Here is a 24,598-nt window from a genome sequence, read left to right as displayed (position 1 = left end):
ATTCTGCTCAACCATGAAAGTTTTTAAAGGGAAAAAGGAGAAGTGATCTCAGTTCATCATTGAGGTAGCGGGTCAGACTCTTCGCCATCCCTCACTGCATGCAGTCTTGTCGATTCCTTGTGATCTTCAGATGCTCTCTTGTTTACACCATCTGCTCACAAGATTACTGAAGGGGAAGCTGAGGAAATGATCTAGTCTTCTGTTAATTACTTTTTCTTCATTTTTACTTCTTTAATGTAAGAAAAGAATCAACAGGTTAGGTGAGGCTTGTGTGACCAAAGATTTGAACGATGTGCTTGGGCCAGAGGATAGTTAAGCATGGGGGCATCTGTTGTAAAGGTCAGTTAAATGATGAGACAGAAGGCCTCCTGCAGAGAGCTGCTTCCCACAAAGAGATGCTTACAAATCCCCACTGCCAAACGTCGTTCCATTCCTACGGCATTGCGGGTGAAGATCCGTCTTCTGTAACTTCTTCACGCTGACATAGGGCACCGTATTCTTACAGTGGAAGATGTCAACATGGGTCTGTAGCACCTCTTGGCTGACAATTTTAGTTGCCTGCTTACATATATGGGCAGAACAAGCCACAATTATTTTGATGCCCACAAAGATATAGATTATTATGAGCAGTCGTGTTAATCCCATTCTCCTAAGGCCAGTTCTTGGAATTGTGCTAGCCATAAATTCAGTACTGCTCAAGATGGAGCAGTTTATGTCATGGCTACAGTCTGGTCATCATGCAGTTAGCTTTTCCCCTCTGATGGCAGTTATAGTATCTGTAAAACAACTTAGGAATGTGCATCAGACTGAAAGATTCTGTGACTCTATTGTCCTAATCATCAAGTGCTTGAGCCTGCTCTTTTGTGACCCAGTGGAGGCCTGGGAAACTTTTGTTTTTCTACACACAAGAGGCAGGGGACAGAGGGGCCTTTGTGCTTGGGGGGAGGGGTGGCGCGCAGGGTTCTGCTTGGTTTTAAGACCTTATAACTTATTATATTGTCATATTTTTTTCCAGTCCATAAAAAATGCTCTTAGAAGCTTAGGTTTTGGCCTTTCTATATCTGGTTTGGGGCCATTATAGACTACCGAGATAGTGCATGCATACTTGAAGTCATGGAACATTCGATATAGTCCCATTCTTGGCACTATTTAGCTGAGTGACTTTGAGGTGGTTGCTTTTCCAGAAAATGATGGATTGAAGTGGATGGCCATGGTGACAGCTGATCAGAGGTCCATGTGGTGCCCTGCATTTCCCATCCTCCTTTGCTATTACATGAAGTTTTATGAGTGATGGCCAATGGAATGTAGGTGGGGGAGATATAAATATTTCAGATTAAAAGAGGATTTTAATACATACAAATAACCAGTCTGTGATAATAAAGCATCATCATAGATTAATTAGCAACAGTTGTTTTTTTTCCTTTCAATACGTAAATAATGGTGCTTCTTGCCATCAGTGGTATCTTAAGATTCTGTGAAATGCAAGTAGTATTTTCCTATCAGTCTGACAGTCCTTAACTTATTCTCACAGAAAATTTGGCTTTATGTACTTACATAGATTTGTGATTCTTACAATATAAAGGTAGGAAACTATCGTTCTTAAAGTGGAAACAAGTTTCCTTTTCTTTATTGCGAAAATTTTCAAATGAAGAGAGAAAGAAAGCTCAATTTTATTGAATATTTTTGTCTAATTGGGCTTGGTGTTTTCATACTAATTATCTAATATAATTTTCACAATAATTTAGAAGCAGTAGGTAGCTATGATTCTGTTCATTTTGCATGGGCAGTGAGACTGAAAAGATTACAAATCTTCTTCAAAGTCACTGAGCAACTAGGAAGTATGGGGCAAAGATCTAGCTGTTACCCAATTAGTTGTGAGGCCCCTCTCTTGGGGCCCTAGCTGAACTGAAGCCCCCCTGGCTCAGTCAGGGAGTTCTTTCCTGCTCAGATTTACACTGCCAATGATGCAGCTAAGTTTGGTGCATATCAAGTCAGGATTTTTTCAATGGCCAGAGAATGGAGAAGGGGGGCTCATACTCTAAAGGCATCTTCTCTCAGAAGGGAGGAAAAGTGGGGAACTTTTAAGAGGCAAGTGACAGGTGTATCATCAGAAACTGGGGAAAAGGCAGAGATTTCCAGGAACAGCTGGCACATGTGCAATTTCTCAGGCTCCCTTGCACAGGGCACAAATTGTGCCTAGCAGAGTACAAATCTCCCCTTTGGGCAGAGATCTTAGCATGGTAATGAAGCAAAGGTAACTTTTGGGCACCTCTAGCCGGTTCAGGGATGTTGACCACTGTATATCTCTCAAAGCATGTATCTCTCAAAGTACACCTGTGAAGCATCTCTGCCAAACACCAGGTACTTTTGAAACAAACACAGAGATAAATCAGGGCAAGTGTCCTTCAGTTCTCAGGGGTTGGTATGGAAACACAGAGATAAATCCAGGCAAGTAGTGACCTTTAGCCTACTTCCCCCCTATCGGGGATCTGGCCTGTTCAGTCTGGTTTATTGTGGGCCTTTGTGGCATCCTGTTGATAAAACACAATTAACCTGCATGGTTGAAAACAGTTTCTGCCCCTGGGGCCTGGGCTGCATAACATGGGTGACATAGCCTTGGTCTTTTGTCACTAAATCTTATTTCCCAAAAATAATAATAAAAGAGATTCATTGAGAAGATTTTTATAAAAGAAATAACTCACTATTAAAGAGCACTGACGTGGGAGCCTGAGAGCTTCAATATATATCTCAGCCCTTCTATTTGGCAGTTTTGTGACATTGGGCAAGTTCCTTAACTAATGTGTGCTTTGATTTCCTCATCTGTAAAATGTAGAAAATACTAGTATCTAGCACATGGAGATGTTTTAAGGGTAAAAGAATACACACACACACACATATATAAATCCTTAGATCATGTAATTATTGATATATTCTGTTACTGTTATTTGCATTCTTGATATCAGAATTTGCAATCATAATCTCTGTCTGTTCTAAAATGCTTTACCAAGTACCTTATGACAAAGGAGAGAAATATTGCTGTGTAGACTGCAGTTCCACAGCAGGAAAACATTTGGAAAGAGTGTGTGGTAAGGGTCGGAATAAGAAAGAAGAAACAAGTCAGTAGAATGAGCAACTGATTCTACTTGTTTCTCTATCGCTCAGACTTGTTTCTCCTCATTTCTTGATCAGGGCTGGGAAAGATTCCCATGAGGACTGATATTGCTGCAAACTGGACAGCATCTCTGAGAACTCAGTTCTGTACTTGAAATGGAAATATCAACCAGCACTCAGAAACTGATGTAAAGAGTTTCTGGTGTGGCTATGACCGTAGGAGAGGCAGCAATAAAAAAGAGCACGCTGAAACACCACCTTGATCCGTGGTCTGTAGGCCAAGAATAGCAAGAATTTTCCATAATACTGCTCTCTTACCTTCTTCTAACATTGCTTTCACCACCTATTATTTTCACAAATGAAATTGATTCTGCTACTGAAACTGACAGAGGTCCATGTGTTTCTAAATTGAAGAGATTGGAAAGACAGATTGAGTGGTGGTGAAAGTGGTTCAATTAACTTGTCTATTTAAGTACCTATTATGCGACTTGGTTATTTTAGTACCTATTACATGAACCAGATCTTGAAATATTGAAGGAAATAGTGCCTCAGAAACAGCAGAACAAGATGCTACACAATGATAATATGGAACACCATAAAATAAGTGCTAAACATTTTATTTCCTTGTGGTGTGGTTCAGAGGGACAAATATCATATCTGGTTTATGGAATCGTTTGAGACATTATGGAGAAGATGTGTTTGAAAGGGTTCTTGAAGAATGATGCAGTCTAGATAGAAGGTACTGAGCTCCTTCCTAAACATCACCTTGGTACTTATGGATTTCTTGGGATTGAGGTTGTAACAGCTGGCTTGCAGGATCATTGGAAAATTCATGTTTAAATATCATAGGTGTAGACAGGGTAATATTTTGAGTGAAGCTCAAATGATTCATTTTTACAAAGATTTTTATTGGTTAATATCTTTTCCACATTGCAACATATTTTCTTAGACCTTCCTTATTAAGGCTTTGCTTTCTTACATGTATCACAATAGTCAGCAGCTGCATATTATTAAGAGAAAGGGTTAACCTGCAACTGAAATCTTTGTTCACAGTTTGAAGTTCGAATTCCCCTGGGGTCATAATTACTAACCTCATTAGCCCAGGATTACTATTTTAAAGCCCTCTTCAAGGTTAGGAAACTCTGATGTTTTGTCAGTAATGATATTGATCAATCATATAAATATAATTTCCAATGTCCAGTATCAATATTTAAAACCTTCTTAGAAAATACAGGGAAATAAAAGAATCCAACTCTATGGATATACACAGATTAGAATGAAAAGACTTAAAACCATCTTTAGATTTAAAAAAAAAGAAACAGTGTGAGTCATCACCAGACAGGATGAAAGCCAGATCTTAGAGAGTGCTTTAAACACAAAGCAAACAGACTAATGTGAAATGAGGGTAAAACAACATTGAAATATTCACTGACCACAGACTTCTCTTTGTGTGTCTCCTTTAATGCCCTCTCATGGATGTTTTCTTGAACATGAAGTTGGGTTCAGAAAGCCACCTACGTGGAAAAAATACAACGTGGAGCTAGAACTGCTGATCTAAATCTCTACTGAGAAATCAAAATGAGAAATACAGATGTGAAATTGAGATGACCTGGGACCCTTTACTGGAGTGCTTGCACCTAGACAAGTGTTTCAGAATACAAAGAAACTATAAGGGACTAAAAATACCTCCATGCATGCACAGTCAGGGAAGATTATGAACAATAAGATACAAAAAAGCTACAAACCAATGGCCACTTCTGAGGTGCTGGGAGAAAAAGCGGGATACCGCACATGATCCCTGCACACACCACCACCAAGGGAGTGGGCAGGCCACCTAAGCCATCCCTCCAGCCTGACCCACTGATCTGCTCCTACCCTCACCCCATTTAAGGAATCAGCCTGCCCTCAGAGAGCAAGCAAGGGAGTCTGTTATTTGTTCTAGCTCCCTGGTGCTGCAGCACGAGTCCTCAATAAAGCCTTGCCTGAACTCCTTGTCTGACCTCTTACCAATTTCTATTGATTAAAGGGTCCAAGAACCTGGTTCAGTAACAAAATCATCCACACAGAGACGACAGTACAGCTATGGGAGTGATTAGCCTAAAAGAGAGAGGTTACATTGTTTAGAGCAATGGTTATCTATCCTAAGGATTTCCGGAGTCCTCCAGTGGATATTTTTAAAACACAGATCATAGGTTGTATACTAGATATCTTGGATCAGAATCTTGGGGAAAGGGGTGTTACTAAGGAATCTACACATTTAAAAAATTATCTCCATGTACACATGTGTACATGGAGATAATACATATCCATGCATAATGTACATGCACTATGTACATTATTAAAATTTTTTTCTGTGCCTTATAGTTTATGCATTATAGAATCATAGAAAAGTTGAATTAGAAGCTCTTTTGTGCCTACAGTATTAATTAATGAGTCCTTTTACTTGTGCCAAAGAATTAATTGTTTATAGAAGTATTTTCCTCATTCTCTTTTACCAAGTATATATTAACTGTGATCTCCACAGCAGCTAAAGGGAATTAACCAGAGTTTCTCACGTAATTTATAAACAAATAGCTTAATATGGAATCTTGCTTATTAACATCTAGCCCCCCTCCCCCTAGGAACTAATCATTCAAAAGGATGTTATTAAGAATTGGAAATCTTTTTAATAAATGGAGAATGTTTTGGTTACTTCAAATGGGTAGTATTGTAATGCTTTTATTGTAGCTGGGTTTTTTTCTCCTGATTGTGGGAGAACATTTGACTGAATGATACTGATTTGAATCCATATGACATGCTCTTATTATTAAACTTCTGTCTTAAAAGAATTTGATAAAGTCAAGTTTCTTCCTCATGCATTCCGAACCTACAGGTACTTCCTTTCTCTCAATCATAAATGGTTTTGCTCAGGTGAAAGAAAGACGCACTTGCTTTTCTACTCTCAGATGCCATAATCTAGGTTCCTGATGAAGTGTCCAGGTGTGCATGCTCTTTCTGACCTTCCCATCCACTAAGGTAATGATCATGCCTTTGATAGAATCCTGGATTCTGAAGGATTGTTCTGTAGACCAAATGAAGCATGGCTTTCTACTGAACTCTAAGGAAATAATGCCCATCCACAAATGCATTAGAAGTTACATATCTTGATATTTTACTCCTTTTGTATGCCCATCATTTGCCCTTTTGCTTTAAGAAATTTTCAAGATGTAGTTTTCATCACCCCGGAGAAACATAAAATTATCTTCATGCTACAGTATCAGCTCAGCTTGTTTCATTTGTAATCCTGCTGTAAGATACAGACTTACACTCAGTTCTAAAGGTTGCAAGTCAGGAAGGGAAGGAGGGAGGGGCAGCAGTGAGAGGAAGTGTGTACGTGCACAGGACAAAGAAGCAATAGCCTGAAATATATGATTGTATGTGATTGTACAAAAAAAGTTAGAAATCAGAAACTTAACAAATCTAAACAAGCATAGCTACAATGGAGACGAAGCATTTCCAAAGCAAAGGGCTGATAAGACTATAGAACAGAATGGATAAGAAAACTATATACCTGAACAAGTGATAACATTTATCTTGGTATCCATGAAAATATGTGGAATTACTCTCAACTCAACAGGATTTGCCTTAGTGCTTTATTTTTATTTTTCTATTTATATATTATATAAAGCTTTTTGAAAAGAGGAGAAAAACAGCCTAAAAGCATATAATGATGTAAAAATGTATGTTGGAAATTCTGCCAATGCACTGTCAAGACATTGAAAAACAAGTTGAAGATTGTTTTTTTAAAATTTATTCTTTTAGCAACTACTTATTGAGTTCTTATTTTGTGCTGGGCACTGTTCTAGATGCTATGTGGCAGTCAAGGTAGGCATAGTCACTATTTTCATGGCATTTACATTCTGGAGGAAAAAACAGATAGGAAGCAGGTAATTTCCATAAGGTCTGATGAGTGTTAGGACAAGATATATACAGGGTGCCAAAGGAACTCATAGCAGTGTTGGAGAAAACCAACCATTCTATCAAGGTGATAAAATCAGGGGGGATATTGGGTAGAAGGGAAAACACATCCAAAGTTGTGGGACCTAAGAAAATTGTAGTTCCAGAGGGTGATGGGAATTGAGAACAGATGTCAAGTGGGATACGTGTTCCCGAAGCTCTAGAGATGCTGCTGGAGATTGAGAAATGAATGACAAGCAGGTGAAACAAAGGCAGGGCCCCGGTAGAGATGGGCTGACTACTGGAAAGCCACTGAAGGACTTTAAGCAGAGGAGGGAGTTGATTAGATTTCCTTAAAATATGCTCTATGCTGTGATGGAGACATTGGAGTGAGGCAAATGGAGTGTGAGGAGATGAGTTAGGAGACTGGTAAAGTGGATGAAGTGAGAGAGTGCGTGGCTTAGACTAAGTAGGAATCAGTAGGATGGAGGTCTAACTACCATGCCCCACTCCACTAGTCTGAGAAACTTATAAGTGTCCGGAGTCCTCATTTTGGAGGTGATTTGCGAACTGAAATTGGTAAAAACTAGTGTGTATTTACTACTTAGCAAGTCTTCTGTAGGTAGTCTCCCAAATCTCTTTAGAATATGTGGGTACAAAATATTCTTGCTTCCCATATTTGAGTTCTCAACCAGAAATGAAGAGGGAGAACTCACTTTAACATAATAAGCACAGGTTGCCTGCTCTGGTTACTATTGTTGCTTGTATAAGACCTTCATTTAAGTACCTCCCAGTGGACATAAGAAAGTAAAAGTAGATGAAGTAGATAATATTTCCCAAATGTGGCTGTATAATATTTCCCATTCCTTGTGCTCTTTTAAACTTTGCCACTCTGTCATCCAGAAGTGGTCCCTAATTACACTCTCCTTGGATCTGGGCTGGCTTACAAGATGGCTTCTAAGACCTCGTCAGACAAAACAATACAATTTCTGTTTTGTTATCTGGGAAACTTACCTTTGGAGCCCTGAGCCATGATATAAGGACTATCTTGAGGGTACCATGCTATGAGGAAATTCAGGCCTCATGAAGAGGCCACAGGAAATGTCCCAGCTTTGGTCCCAGCTAACAGCCAGCATCAACCATAGGACATGTTTACATAATACCAGACCCCTATGTTTGAGTCACCTTAGCGTTTGCATCTTTCTCACTTCAGATATGGGACAGATACAACTTGTTCCTGCTATACTCTCTATTCATTACAGATATGCAGAATCCATGAGCTTAATTGTTTAAAAATGTCATTGTTTTGGGGTGGTATGTTACACAGCAGTAGTAACTAGAACAGTAATGTGATTCCCAAACATTGTATTTACAGAGGAGAGTTAATATCCACCAATAATATTTAAATGGGAATTGTTGTCTTATGGTAACTATTTAAAAAATAAAATGTTGAAGAATATCAAGTCCATTGGTTTTCCTATTTATGTAATTGGGTCAAGATGAGATAAGAAATATAGGAGAAAGAGATATTATTGGCATTAAATAAATTTATTTGAAGTTAGCCTTTTCAAAGAAACAGGAAAACCTCCCTGCTTCCTAGAATTTCTTTATAAGACTGTGATTAATTTTCAGGCTTTAAAAGTTTGTTTTGCTGGACTTTGCATCAAAGAGGGAAAAGATGATCAAACAGTAGATAGCCAATGGATACTTTCATAATGCTGTGAAAGATAAAGAATAAATAAGTTATAGGATCTGAGAGACTCCCAGAATTTTTCATTATAAAGTTCAGTCGGTTAATTTCTCATCTCTTTTTACTTTCTAGATTTTAGAGGAGCATAATTATGTGTGTGTCATGTGGGGAGTTAATCAAAAGGAAGGAAAGCAGAAGCTCACATAATTTTAACAATCCAAATTGCATCATTTTCCCTGTGGGGCTCTTTAGACCATCTAATATTCAATGTGCCACCCTTCCATGACACTGTAGGGTCTGCAGCTTCAAGTTATTTAGTACTGTTTATAATCATCAGGCTTGTGTTGTGTCCCTTTCTCACTGCATGGAGATTTACAAGCAGAAGGTAGGATAAGCCGAAGTTATGCATATCAATTCGGAAACGATAGATGAAGCTGGGTTTCTTCTTTTTTACAAAGGAATGAAGTACATTTTGAGCAGAGGAAAGAAAGTTGAGAGGTTGCTTGTGTTTCTTGTCACTCATCTCTCTTGTGCAAGATTATGTAATGATTTAAATACTATGCAGATTTTACAAAGCATATGCATGTCAAATATGCAAATTTAGTTCATTGGAAGCTTTACAGAATCCTGTTAGTCTGATGTAAATATAGTGCTGATGAAAGAGTGCCAACATGGATAATGAAAGAGTATTTCTCTACAGAACCATGTGTTCAATTGGCCATTTAATAAATATTCCTCTTTAAACTGCTGTAATGCAATGGTGATAATCTACGTTGCTTTGCCAAATCTCTACTTTGGAAGATGTTTTATTCAAAATGATGGAAAATTTGTTTAAAACAATAATTAAAAATTGCCTCATTAAATACACCAAAAACTATGGGAATCCAGTTGTTCTCATAGCTATTATTCTTTCAAGAAATATTTTGAGAAATCAAGGAATATGGTAAGTACTACAATGGGTAAAAAAGCAGTCTGACATTTTCCTTGACCTCATGATTATTTTAATAAAGGTTAGGAAGTGTGATGGGTGTTAATAGGCATAAAACAAGGAAACAGAAGAGTAGATGCCCTCCACAGCTTTCTAATCTTCTTTCTTCTACTCTCAGGTCACTTCAGTTCATTTCACACACAACAGAAAGATCTCAAAGCAGAAGTGATAATGTCTCACCCTATTGGGACCCCCTTCAATGGCTTCCCATCTCATTCAGAGTAAAATCCAAGTCTGACAGAACCTTCAACATCCCATGTAATCTGGCATCTGGCTGCTTTTCCTGACCTCATTTCAGGCCATTCTTTCCCTCATTCTTTTCTCTTCAGTAGCACTAGGTTCTTGTTCCTTAAACATCAACCATAGTGTTGTCTCAGCCGTTAATACATTTCCCTCAGGTTTCCCCATAGCAACATGCTGTCTTAATTCACGTCTCTGTGCATTACCCTCGGAAGGGGATTGTGTGGACCAGACAAAGTCACATTGTCTCATGCCTCAGATGCTTTTCTTCATCCCGAATTAATGGAGTCAGTTTAAAATGAATATCTAGCAGAAAGGAAGTCACAAAAGTTAGTAGAGGAATGTGGGATTAGTTAGTCCTACCACTTTGGAAGTACGAGTAGTATAGGTGTAGTGAGATGGATCCAGGCATCTGAATTTCAGTTCTTTCTTGGCACTAGGGATTGGAGCTCCTTCTGCTAGTGAAGAGTACTTTCTAGAGAACAGGATGTAAAGCCTCAAGGCCTTGCCTAGTGACCCAGTTGTAGGGGGATATGTTTTATATATACATATACTGAGCGAAAGAGGGAGAGAAAGAGAGACACAGACAGACATACATAAAGTTCTCAATCTGTTCAGTTGATCTTAGTAATATCGAATGGAAATTATATATATTTTTTTCCTCATAAAATCATCGTTCATTGAATAAGTACTTGATGAACACCCACTGTGCCATTTAAGCATTGGTAAACTATTGTGTGATGAGTCCATATGAGTGGGGGTGAACTCAATTAAAATGCACTGAGTGCTTGCTTTGAGTTTGGGGCTAATTCTTTTAACATTACAGCCATTATTCATGTGTCAAAAATAAGCAGTTACTATTGGCGTAGCACAGCTCAGAGAAAGTAAAATCCTTAAAGCCAAAAGAAAAGAAATAAGTTCATGGAAAACCGTTACTGGTTTACAAGAGAGAGTAAAATAAGCATTCAGGAGATGATATTAATTACGATGACTATAAAAATGGTGGCGATGGTGGTGATGATAATTACCACATATTGAGTCTTTATTATGTCCTGTGTACTTTTAAACACAAATTGCTTAATTCTCAAACAAGTATGATATAGGCATTCTCATGATCCCCATCTTACTGATGAGAAACAGAGAGGCACAGAAAAGTTAAGTAACTTGACGAAAATTGCAGGGCCAATGATGGACATAGCCAGGACTGGAATTAAGGAAATCTCTCTCCAGATTCTAGAAATTCTGACAAATTTATTCTAGATTATCAAATGGTTAATACATTTATGAGGTTAAGTGAAATTGGAATATACAGCATACATTTTTAGTAGAAATATTTACCCATGACTGTGTTATATATTTCCCAGAGTTTAACTAGGGCATCTCTTAATTATGAGTGTGACTGATTTCATAGAGAATCGTGGTGATGAGGAGAAAAGTAGAAGGAGGAGAAATGATTGGCTGACCTGTGTGTCATTTCCAGTTCCCATGAATTTCTGAACTCTTAGGAAAAGAATTCTTGTTTGAACTAGCCGATTTTGAGTGAGTCAGTCTTTGGGAACTGATCCTAAAAGACAGTGTCCATCATTCCCGGAGACAGACTGATTCCATTTGACATATATCTGGCATGTTCTGAATCCTCATGTTTGTCAAGATGTTGAAAGACATCAAAGTAGTTTTCAAATATTCAAACCTGGGCCTGGGGGAGACTGAGTCCCACAAGTTGAAAATAAATAAATTGTGTCAAGTGTTCATCCCTCAAATCTTCCCTCTAAATTGGCATGTCAGATACACAGGAGATGGTGGACCCTTCCTGTCGGTTTCCAGCAATAGGAAGGAAGGAGCATTTCAGGCATGCAGCACTTGACAACACAGAGAGGGAGAGGGGAGCCGCTGCACAGATTGGTGTCAAGGCTAAAAGAAAGCAAGGCAGTGCCAGCAAAATAATCATATTTTTGTGAATTTGTCCAGTTTCCACTTTCCTTACTACAGATGCTTTCAACTTGAAGTTACAGCAGGTATTTCACAAAGCAAGAGTAAAAAGTGTTGACAGTGATTCCCAAGCAATTTACCAGTACGAAGTTCTCTGAATGATTTTATTTTTAAAAAATACTATTGAATTTTCACTTTGTGAATGATCCAAATACCACAAAGACATGTAGACTAAAGCACAGAGCACACATACACTACTATTTCCAATCATACTCTTCGAAGTGACAGTATATTTGCAGTTTTGAGTTTATCCTTGAAGTTTTTTCCCCTACATTTTGCATACCTATGCACGTGCATATACACATACAAGAGAATGGCAGTTTTGTGAACACTTTTTAAAAAATTTAACAGTGTGTCTTAGACATCTTTCCATGTCATCATTCTTTTAAAAGGAAGATGGAGTTTCAAGATAAGTAGGTAGCATAATTTAACTGATTACATATTAATGAATATTTAATTTGTTTTTAATTTTTTTGTTTATGCTTTTGTTCGTAAACACGATGCTATAGAAGCTTCACTTCTGGCCATGTTTGGGTAAATGGTTTCAAACTTACCCTCTTGCCATAAGCAACTATAAAATGCAAAAAGTGTATGAGACAATTCTGTTCAGGCATTAGAACACAGGCAATGCAAGACAGTGATCCTTGGGAGATGATCCCTACATGTTCCCAGACTTAATACTTGAGGGAACTTTCCAGAATACCGTGTAGTGGGCTAAATCCCAGAAGAGCAAGGAGGTTTTGCTTCATGGAGAAATTCTAGGCTGCCGAAGCAGCTGAAATTTGGAAAGAAGGGAAGTTTACAGGAAGAAGCTATACAGAGAAGCAGGGCCCAGATGTCTGATGGGTTCTTTGAGGGTCACTGACCAAGTGCCGAGCTAGTAGACACAGGACACCCCTCCAAGAGGCCTGGTGGAGAGCAGCTGCTGTAGAGCTGAGTGCTGAGCAGTGATGTTAAAGGTGGGGAAGTGTGGGCTGGGGGCCATGGGAATTCCACCCCAGCCACCGTGGGGGGGCCTTGCTGACTGAGCACCACAAACATCAGTTACGACCCCAGAAAGGCCACACCTTATCAGTAAAAACCACACTACTGACTAAACTCCAAGAATAAAAACAAATTAGACTAGCACCAACAAAATGTAAAACCAAGACCATCTGTCAGTAATTTTGTTCTGACAGGAAGATCAAAAGTCAACATCCTCTAAAGGAAAACAACATAATCCAGACTCCCTATGATGTATCATCCACAATATTCGGCATAAAAAATGTTGTTTTTCAAGACATGTAAAGAAGTAAGGAAGTTTCATGCATTGTCAAAAGAAAGTGTTCAATATAAACAGGCCCTGAGATGACCCAGCTGTTGCAATGATCAGATGTGGACTTTAAAACAGATATTATAAATATGTTCAAGGACTTGCAGAAACAGATGTACACAATAAGTGAATAGATAGGAAATTTTAGCAAATACATGGAAACTGTAAAAAAAGAAGTTTTTAGTACTGAAGTAAAGGTAAATCAATAGAAATTACCCAGACTGTAGAATAGAGAGCAGAAAACTTGGGGACAATAAATGAACAATGCTGTGTGGAACAGTATAATGTTATCTAGCATACATGTAATTGGAATTCTAGCCTGAGAGTGGAGAGAGAGGGGACAGAAAGAAAATGACATAATGCCCCCAAGTGTCCCAAAGTTATTGAAAATATCGACCCTCAGAGACAAAAGTTATTTATTCCCAAGCGGAATAAATACAAAGAAGAGAAAATCACGCCTGGGGTGAAATATGTAACAATAACATACTTTTAAAGTATTCAACTCTGTCAAAATATTTTAATATTCTCTAACTGCAGTGAAACTATGAGTAAATCCTTTGATTCTACTCATTTTGCAGAGGTATCTGTGGGAAACAATTCACTCTGTGTAAGGAGACAACATACTTCTGTAAAATACACTTTTGTAGGTTGTATGTCAAGAGGTCTGAGTGATTCCAAGTCAATTAAGGATTGTTCTCTGCTGAGCAGTTGAAAAAAAAACCTGACGTTAAGAATATCTGGCTGGTAACTGAAAGTCATGCCTTGTGAATAAAAAACACCATAGACAGAGAAATACAAATCTAGCAGTTTTAAATATGAGTGTGAAAGAAAAACTCCAAACCTGTTAAAAATGTTAAAACAAGTTTAGTTTTTCAAATGACATTAGTTTTGAGCTCTAAAGTGGAAAGGTAGCCAAATAATTTTGCAGTTGCAGTGATATAATTGTGGAAAGTTGTTCAGTCATTGGCACATCAAACATTGTGCATCCCACAATCTCTTTTTCTTTCTCCTTCTGAAATTCCTAATACATATATACTGGGCCTTTAGATTGTCACATGTGGAAAATAACCACTTTTTAAATGGTATCATGTTTTTATTTTCTGTGCTCCATTTTAGTGTCTTGAGACACCGAATTCAGTGTAATAATTCTTTCTTTAGCTTTGTGTAATCTGTTCTTTAACTTATACACTGAGCTTTTATTGCCAATTACTCTATTTTACGTTTATAGCAATTTTATTTGATTCCTCTGTAAAAATGTACCTGTTCTGGTTAATACTATTTGGTTACTTGATTTTGTTTTCTATTCCTTATTTTATGTGTTTAGTTATTTTAAACATATTTTTAAATAGATTCTTTCAAGGTACTCTATTATTTTAAGTATGTTTGCATTATTTACTGTCCTGAATGTTTTCCTGAATGTTTGCATTATTTACTATCACTTATGAAAGTTCATTTTTTCATGTGGTTTGTAATTATTTTCTTTTGACCTCACAGCTGCTGAGAGTTTTATCCTTTCTGGGAGTCCCGTGAGCCTTCGGCTATGAAAGTGTTTCTGTAGGAACAGCTTCTTATTTCAGTCAGATCAATAGAAGTTTTGATGGTTTGATACCAGATTTTGTCAATTTCTCAGCAATATTTTCTCACTTCATAGTGTGAATTTGTACCTCACATCCACATGCAGCATTTGACTGTTTTTATCTGAGGTCTAGAAAAAGCAAAGCTTGTGGAAGAGGGCCAACATGCTATTATTTTAAAGGAGTAAAATTAGAGTAGGAGTGTGGGAGAAGGGAAGTGAAGAAGAGTCAACGTGAAGATGTTCTGTCTGTCTGGCCACTGCTAAGTGTGATGGATAACTTCATCCTTGGGATCATGCTTCTGAGCAGCCTTATAAGTCGCCTATCAGTAGTGTCCTGGTAAGTGTGTCTATGGCAGGGCAAGGAGGGAGAGAGTTCATTAGAAAGGAGAAAAGACTTGTCTGCTGGATCCACTGGATTCTATCTCCCATTGGTTGAAAAGTTCAACACATGGGTGTGAACTTACTTGCCCTTCAGAGTTGCATATGCTTGAGTGCCCAGGAGGATTCTACAGCCCCCTATTCCTCACGTTTAACAAGGAAAACCCAGGACACAGGCAGCATGCAGGCAGGTGAGAGAGGTATTGTGTGGTTAGGAGGTGAGGCTCAGTTAGGTTCTGTCCCGATCGTCAGGAGCTACCAGGTGTACAAATGCCTTGATCATTTTGACACTTAAGATTCTCTTGATAGCCTGAATTCTGGACCTTAGGAAGAGTGCAAATAATCATAAAGCTTGATCAAAAGGCATTTGTGTGATTCTGGGGATTATGTAAGTATATTGTGGTTTCATTCCCCTGTCAAGTACATTTTTCTTTTCCTTTTCTCTTGATAACTGATAATCTTCCTCAGTGATACATGGGTGGGTATACATATGTTTAGTTCTTTTATTTTGGTAAAAATGGTAGCTTTTTTATGCCCCAGGTTTCATTAATACATAATTTTAGGCGTTATCTCACCCAGTTTCTAATAGACACATGCCCTGGCTCTAAGGATAATGTCACTTAGACATTTTGGATACTTTTAAAGTAACCATTATGGATACCTAAAAAGTCATCTTAAGGAGAATACATGTATAATTTAGACAATATTATTTATTTAAGAAAGATTTTTATCTTGCTTTTCATTTGCAATTTTCCTTCATGTGAGTCTCATTGCAGCTACACCAGCTTCTGTTTTGTGACAGAATTAGAATGCTTCCACAACTATATAAATGCTTCCACAATGTTTAGCTCCCAACATTGTGGACTGAAAAAGTATGATTTCCTCTTGTCATTAGCATAGATACAAGTACATTTTATAAGTTTTAAAAGTGTGAATCAGCTAAATTATTATTAAAATATTTAAAATAGTATAGTTGATGGGGAAATATGACCAACATTTTAGTAATTATTTCTTTGTACTCTCCATGTAATGGCAGAGATTATAACTAGGAGATAGCTAGAAAAGACAGAAAAGTGATAATTTATCCTAAAGCTAAGGCTAAAAACAAAGGAGTAGATTCATTGACCCTCAAATAAGAACAATAAAGTGATTTACTAGCTAATTACTTGTTCCTGTCCCTCACATCAGGATTGGTTCTGTAAGCATTGTAGTTCATCAAAGTTTTTTGTATTTTTTTCTCCTTATTTAATCACATGGCTGACTTTGCAGGGAGAAGTTCTTCCATTGGTAGTCTGGGGTAAATAAGCAATTATGATTAATAAATACCAGATTATTGTGCTTTACAGAGACAGCTGCCTTCGGAGAAGTTAGGGATGGATACCTTTAGGCAGTAAAGGACTTAAAAAATCTGTAAACAGCAATTACAAAATAAGAAAATAATATTTCCTGACTAGAGAATTGTGACATGTGAGAATGCATATCTAAATTAAAAGCCTTTAAAGAATAATTGAAGGCAACTAAATCTTGTTTGGCATAGTACATATGGCTAGGGTTTATCTCATTTGTGTAGATGTTTGGAACAAACATCTTGCTCTTCTTCCTGATTCTGTAAACAAAGATGGAGAATAGAAATACCCTCAAAATCTTCCAGGATTCTATAGAAACTAATGCTATGAATCTCAGTTTATTATTATTAATTATTATATACTAAATTACACAGATAGGTAGGTAGGTAGATAGATAGATAGATAGGTAGATCGTCAAATGTATGGAAAATTACTTGAGTTTAATTTAACCAAAACAAATGTCCCCACCACCCAGTTTATAAACATTTGTATTTTATTTGTTTTAGGTCTCTTTTTTTTCTTTATTATAACCTTACTAATAAAGGTGAAGCCTCCCTTAAACTCCTTGGGTATCTCATTTCCCTCATTATCTCCCAAATATAACCCCCATCCTAAAAGTGTTAGGAATTACTCAACACCTACAAGCAATATAAACACTATAATTAATTTTTTTTTCATTAAGATTATCTTTCTGGATGCATCCTTCTAATTATTATTATTTTTGTGGATAAAGTCCAGGGATGCTGCTAAACATACTCTACTCCATAGTACAGTCCCAACAACAAAGAGTACTTGAGTAATCAGGACTAAAATACCCCCCAATACTACTGAAGTTGAAAAACCCTGATTAGCCAAACTAAGTATTTTTATTTTATTGTATTATATGAATTGAGTTGAAGTCTTAAGTAAGTATAGTTGGGGGGAAAAGCAGGCATTTCACATCATCTTGCTTCTCTCAGATTGAGAAGCACGGTGCCTCTAATTTGTGAAGGAAAAAAAGTATATGAAAAAGTTATTGATGAGCACCTCTCCATATATACCTTGGAGAACATTCTAAACTTTCAGTTTGGAGTGCTTTTTTCCCCCACTCTCTTGCTTTTAGCAAGAAAGTTGTGGTTTCATATTTCATATTTCATAACTTTCTGTAAGTATCTATTTTCACTTAATTGTCAAAATTTGTTAATCTCTTAACAGCCAGAAATAATATGTGTTCTTTTATAGTAGTAACTGTATTTTTTTTTTCCTCATTTGTGTCAACATCTGCATGTGTGAGGAACTAAATCTTAATTTAGAGAAATGCCGGTTAGTTTCACTACTCAAACACAGTTCTAAACAATTTTTATACTTTATTTAAGTATAATTGAAATACCATAAAAGTCACCCATTTAAAGTGTACAGAGAGTTCAGTGATTTTTTAGTAAGTTTACCAAGTTGTACAATCATCACCATAATCCAGTTTTAGGATATTTTCATTATCCTAATAAGATCACTCATATCTATTTACAGTTAATCTCTATCCATTCTTTCCCCCAATCCCTATTAGGCAGCTGCTAATCTATTTTCTGTCACCATGGATTTACCTTACATAGTATTAGAAATCCTCTGTTCACTTCTTCCTTATCACAAGAATATTTTAGGACACGTGTAAAGAGAACATCACAAGTTGTCACCCTTGAAGAAACTAGAGGAGTTCTAAATTCAGTTGCAACAATCTTCCTATTTCACATTTTTCTTAGGACAAATAATGTAGAATTTTGTTCTGTTATTGAAGGTACTGAATCACAGACAAGGAATTAAAGGAAAAAATTTTGAGACATGATATTCTGCTAATAAATTTTTAGCGATAAATTATTTTTTTTTATAAAACCCATGTACAATTTACATACAGAGTGCAGAGATTTTGTTTTAAAGGCAGATGCTTTTAGATTTCTATGACTGTGTATGCGTGTTTCTTGTTTTGGAACCTCATATAAATGATGTTATATAATATTTGATATTTTATGACAGGTTTATTTGACTCAATATAATTTCATTGTTTATATAATTTGATACAGATTTACATAATTTTAATATTTATGTTTGCATTCATCTACAGTTTTATATGTATTTGGTTTTATGTTTCTTTTTGTTGTTAAGTAGCATGGATGAATTCTTAATTATTTTGTTTTAATTAATTTAAATTTCCATTTTAATAGCCAGTATGGCTCTAGGTACTATATTTGTCTGCAGCTCTAAAGATTACAGTATCTTCAAGTTATCATAGTTCACCCTGAAATAATATTGTAGTGTATCATAAACATTCTGCATGCTATAGTAGTTTGTATCCATTTACTCTCTGCCACCATTTGACTTTTATTCTCATATGTTATGAATCTCATAGTAAGATTTTATGATTCTCTTTGCTTCATGTTGTCAATAGTCATATGTATACACACACATGCACACACACACACAAGCATATGTGTACAATAAAACAAGATCTTTCATATCCACCCATATACTCTCTCTTTCTAGTGCTCTTCATTTCTTACTTCAGGGACAATGTTGTATCTGGTGTTATTTCCCTCAGTCTGAAGAACTTGGATTTATTGTAGTGCAGATATATTTAAGATAATTCTCTCAGTTTTAGGTTATCTGAAAATGTCATTTTTCTTACATTGAAGGTATAAATGGTGATTTTAGCATTCTAGGTTGACAAGTTTTTTTTTCCTTTTTAACACTTTAAAGATGTTCCGTTGTCTTCTTGTCTTCATTTTTTTCTGTGTGAATCAAGCTATGGTTCTGTATTAGTAATCTACTGCATAATAATATTATTGTTAATTTAGTGGCTTAAGACAAAATAGATTTTTCTCTCGAAGTTTCTGTCAGTTAGGAGTCCTGGCAGGGTTTAGTATCCTGTGCTTTAGCATCTCTCAGAACTGCCATCAAGGTGTTTGCTCCAATTGAGGTCTCAACTGATCTTTAGCTGGGGACGAATCCACTTCCAAGCTCCTGAGGTTGTTGGAAGCATTCAGTCCCTTGTACACCATCAGACTGAGGGTCTCAGGCTTTTGCTGGCTGTTGGCTGGATACTGCTGTCAGTTTCTTGGTATGTGATCTTCTCAACATGACTGCCTCTTTCTCTAAAAGTCTCCTAGCAATACAAATGAAATTGGGTCATTTGTAGAACAAACGTATGGATACCAAGGGGGAAAGCGGTCGGGTGGGAGGAATTGCTAGACTGGGATTGACACATATACATTATTGATAAGGTGTATAAAATAAACAACTAATGGGAACATATTGTAAAGCACAGGGAACACTACCTAATGCACTGTGGTAACCTAAATGGGATGGAAGTCCAAAAGGGAGGGGATATCTGTATGTGTATGGCTGATCCATTTTGTTGTGCAGTGAAGGCTAACACAACATTGTAATGCAACCATAATCCAATAAAAATTAATTTAAAAATAAATAAAATAACTGGCAAAAAAAATGTAGTCTCCTAGCAATACAAACATTGTAATCTCATGTAACCTAATCACGCAATCTAATAACACACTCATATTCACATATATCCTGTTGTGTTTTTCACAGTCTATTGGCTAGAAGCAAGTTACAGACCCTGCCCACACTCAAGGGAAGGGGATTACTGTGTGAATAAGACATGGGAATCATGGCCATCATCTGAGAATTTGTTCACTACATATCTTCCTTTTGCTGTTTCCATGTGTATAATGTGTTTTTACCACTGTATACTCTCTAGGTTTTTCCTCATTTTTTGTTTTTCTCAACAATTTGACTATGTGTCTTTATTCTGGTTAGAGTTAATTGAGCTAGTGAGCTAGTGAGATGTGTGGACTGTAGTCTTTCATTAATTTAGGAAAATTTTCAGTCATTATCTTTCAAGTACTTCTTCTATTGTAACTTCTCTCTTATTTTTTGACTACAAGTCACATTCTCTTGCTTTTACATGCCTTGAATAGTTTGTCGTATGCCCCCTAGTATGTATTTAAGAATGGTAGAGACAAAAGTAAATGATATTTATCTCTGGAAATGAGCATATTCCTCCTCTGTCAGGCCATAATTTGTGCTCTGGTTGGGTCTGGGTTATGTTATAGCATTATTTAGGCTTGATTGATCACTGGCTTCAAATGTTATGATACCCTCTTTAATCCAGACTTTGGTTTTCTGAGCTTGATGGATTTATCTTCATACCTTTTCGATGCCCCCAGCCTTTAGAAGGCCTGCAGTGTACTTCATGAGGCCTGAGTTCCTCAGAGGGTTTCCTCTCAGGTTTTCTGCCACACCCACAGTTTTTGGCAGCTACTTCTTTGCTCTTATGAAGGCCTGGAGTGCTGTGGAGGGATTGCTCTTACCTCTTTTCTTCTGTCCTCAAACTGAAGCATATTCCCCACATGTACATGGTAAAGACTCGTATGAAGCAGTTGACCACTGACTGTGGATTCACAGTGAGCGAGGCCCTGGTGGTCTGCTTCATCCTTCTGGCCCCATGTGGTCATTAAAATTTTGTGGACAGTCCAGTGTTTTTTCCTTGCCTTCATTGGTGGTAGGTTTCTCCTCCTTTTGCCTCTCCTGTCATTGGTGCTAAAATCAGCCCTGTGTCTAGGAAGGGCCTCTCACTTTGTAGAATTTAGTTTATTAAGATTCTTTGTATCTTCCACTCTCTGATTGTTTTAAATAACTATGATGTATCTTATCAGGATTTTTCTCTTGTTTCTTTTTTTCATGTTAAGCAGAAGTTGAAATACCGTAAACTAATTTTTGATATTAGACCAAGGTTTTTCAACCTCAGCATTTTGAGTATAATAAATTTTTGCTCTGTCAAGCTGTCTGGTGTAATATCAGCATCCCTAGCCTCTACACACTAGATGCCACTGGATCCCCTTATCACAGTTGTGACAACCAAAAATATCTCCATACATTACCAAATAACCCCTGAGGTGCAGACTTACCTTTGGTTGAGAATCTGTGAATTAAGCATTTGATACATAAATTCTTCTCAATAAATGTGTCAAATAAAATATATATATATATACTTATAGAAGTATTGAAATAGTGGGTAGTGCATGGGCTTAGAAATCATTCAATAGTAAATTACAATTCCAGTTCCCACCTTTCAAAGCTGTGTGATATACAAGTGACCTAATCTTTCTATACCTCAGTTTCCTCATCTTTAAAATGTTTTAATAATACCTATTTTATAAAGATGTGTATTTTTCTGGCAAAATTTTTAAGTGCACAGTAAAATTCTTCAACAAAGGAAAAGTTCAGAAAATTCGTGTCTCTGTAGTGTGTATCTTCATATTAGGATTTCTAGAAGTTTGGTAACAGAGAAGGCAAAGCAGTAAAGCAGTAAAGTAGATAGCCTAAGGAGAGAAAGACAAAGCCTCAAATAAATGGACATAGACGGTAAAGCTACTGAGACATATAATAATCCTATGAGGTAGAGGGTCTCATTTTTAGGGGTTAGTTGCCAGTGATACTCTTCACTACATTTACAAATACATTTAGCTCCCTGTAATCTCACTTGTAAGTTGTGGAATCTCTTTGTTCATTTCGTTTACAAATTGTAAGGTTTTTTTTTTTAAGTTTTATTTTTCCGTTTATATTATAATGAGAGGAACTTAATACTTGTGAGCATATTTGCTTGCGACCTCTATTTGACACTCCAAAATGTAGCCCTATCACCCTTCTTACAGGAATTAGGATTTCCTCATTCAAGAGTTCTTGAAAGTTGACCTGAAAAGAACAATGAATTCCATTGGCCAATGGCCTTTTCTCAAAATAGATTCTCTGACTTTGGCCTTTTTGGATTCTACCTAGGAAAACTACACCAAATCACCAAACCAAATGACTTATTTAGGTTTTATAAACTTGGTCAACTCAATATTTTTGTACATCAGTTTTCTCATTATGAATAGTGTTTTGTCTCTCCAGGCCCACCTAGCTTTAATAGTATGAAACACTAAATGACATAACATCATTTACAGCTTTTTACCTGACTCAGTAACCTCTAGAGTTTCTGGTTTGAATGTTGTTGCCACAATACACCATCAAATAATAATTTAATGGAATTTTAGCACTTTCTCTTATTGATTCATATTAAATTGATTAAGTATGAACTTCCAATTATTGTCCAGCTGTTTCACAGAGTAGCATATTGGGGTATTATGTATAAAAGAGTCACACTAGCACATTATTTCTGTATCACTTGCCCCCCAAAAATCAAAATTATGTTAACCCCTTCTCATCCTCTAATATCCTCATTTGTTTATATCTATTTCTAGCAACTCTGTTGAAGGAGTTATTAATATCCTTTGGTTTCTTTGCCAATTATCTCATTCTAAATAGGTTTCATACCCAGCACTCTCTGATGCATACTTTGCATGACTGATTATCTCTGTGCTGCCAAACAACTGATCATATTGACCATGTTGCCGTATCATATCAATGACCTTATCTTTTTTGACCTTTCTTAAGCATTCAAAATAGATGATTATTTCCTCCATTGAAGTCAGGAGATTCAAAGCTGGAAGGAATAGTTTAAGAAGGAGAGAAAATAATGGTGTCATAAAAGCAACCCTAAGGAGCAAGAAGGACACATCAGCCTGTCCCTTCTTAGCCTCGTTGGTGCAAGAGAATCATCCCTTGTACCGTTGGAACAAGGTGTGGTACACAGGAAACATATTCAACTCAAGTGGTGGAGGAAACATCCACCACTTGGGCTGGCTGTGGGTCCATCAAGGAAGACCCACGTTTCAATTTGTACTGGATGGTGAACTGAATGTCTGAGAAGTAGTTAAGGATATAGTGTAAGATGACATAATTAGGCATAAGTGAATATATCAACTGTAAGTCATTTAAATAAGTCATTTAAAAATTCATGCTTTAATGTCTCAACCTATAAACTTACAAAACATAGAAAATGGAAATAATAATTGCTTATGTCTTTTCCTCATGGGGTTATTGTTGAGGTGGGAGAGAAACACTTGAGCTAATGGACATAAATTTATTTTGTAAATTTTAAAACATTATACAATTATAGATATTATCATTAATACTGATTTTTACTAATTTATTTAATCAAAGCTATAGATCATTGGCTCCTTGATTTTTGAATTCTGTCAGCCAGGATATATGCATGCATGCATGCATGCGTGTGTGTGTGTGTGTGTGTGTGTGTGTGTGTGTATTAATTTTCTACTGACATATGTTTTGTAAATCATTACTTTTCAATTGGAAAAGATTTACTTAACATCATCTTTCCTACAATTTTTGAAAAGCAAAAGAAAAATGGTGAGAAGGACTGAAAGGACAGTTTTAAAACTGAATATATTAGCATTATGAAAAACTTATATTTTCATATTTTTCACCATTCATCTCAAATAAGTGAAATCTTCATCATGGAGTATGAAACCAAAAATCGTTTAGGAACTACTTCTTTAGATGCTGCCTTTAAAGACGTATAAAACTTTTACTGCTTAGAGAGTAATATCACAGGATATGATTTTGTAAATTCAGAAAACACTGAAACATCATTAAAATGTGACCTTAGTCATGACCTCTTAAATGCCTCATGCACTGACCTTTGAACACAGCCCTACTATATGATTACCATTTTTAATACTGGTTTATTTGGCCGGTTGAAGTGTGAAAATATTCAGAAAATGAACAAACATAGTTCTGCTTCTGTAGTAAGTAATAAAAAGAGAAAATCTGCTCAGATTCTACCTGAATCTGTTTACATTTGGCTCTGCATCTGAGCTGCCCAGGAAATTATGAGCTTTTGGAAGAACAGGACCATATCTCAGTCTTTTCTGTTTTCCACAGTAACAACTCAAACAGTGTTTTTGTTTTAGGATTTTTTTTTTCATGAAGCCACTGATAAGCTTTTTGGAAGCCAAAATAACATTTAGGATCAAGTTCAGATAATTTAAAATAGTATAGTAAGCTGAATTATGGCTCCCAGATATGTCTACATTTCTACTCCCTGGAATCTGTTAGTGTTATTTATATGGCAAAAGGGAAT

Source organism: Mesoplodon mirus (genome assembly GCF_964341445.2).
Source record: "Mesoplodon mirus genome assembly, chromosome: 7".
Classification (NCBI taxonomy): Eukaryota; Metazoa; Chordata; class Mammalia; order Artiodactyla; family Ziphiidae; genus Mesoplodon; species Mesoplodon mirus.
The sequence above is the reverse complement of the archived record's forward strand: the minus strand, read 5'-3'. Positions refer to the sequence as shown.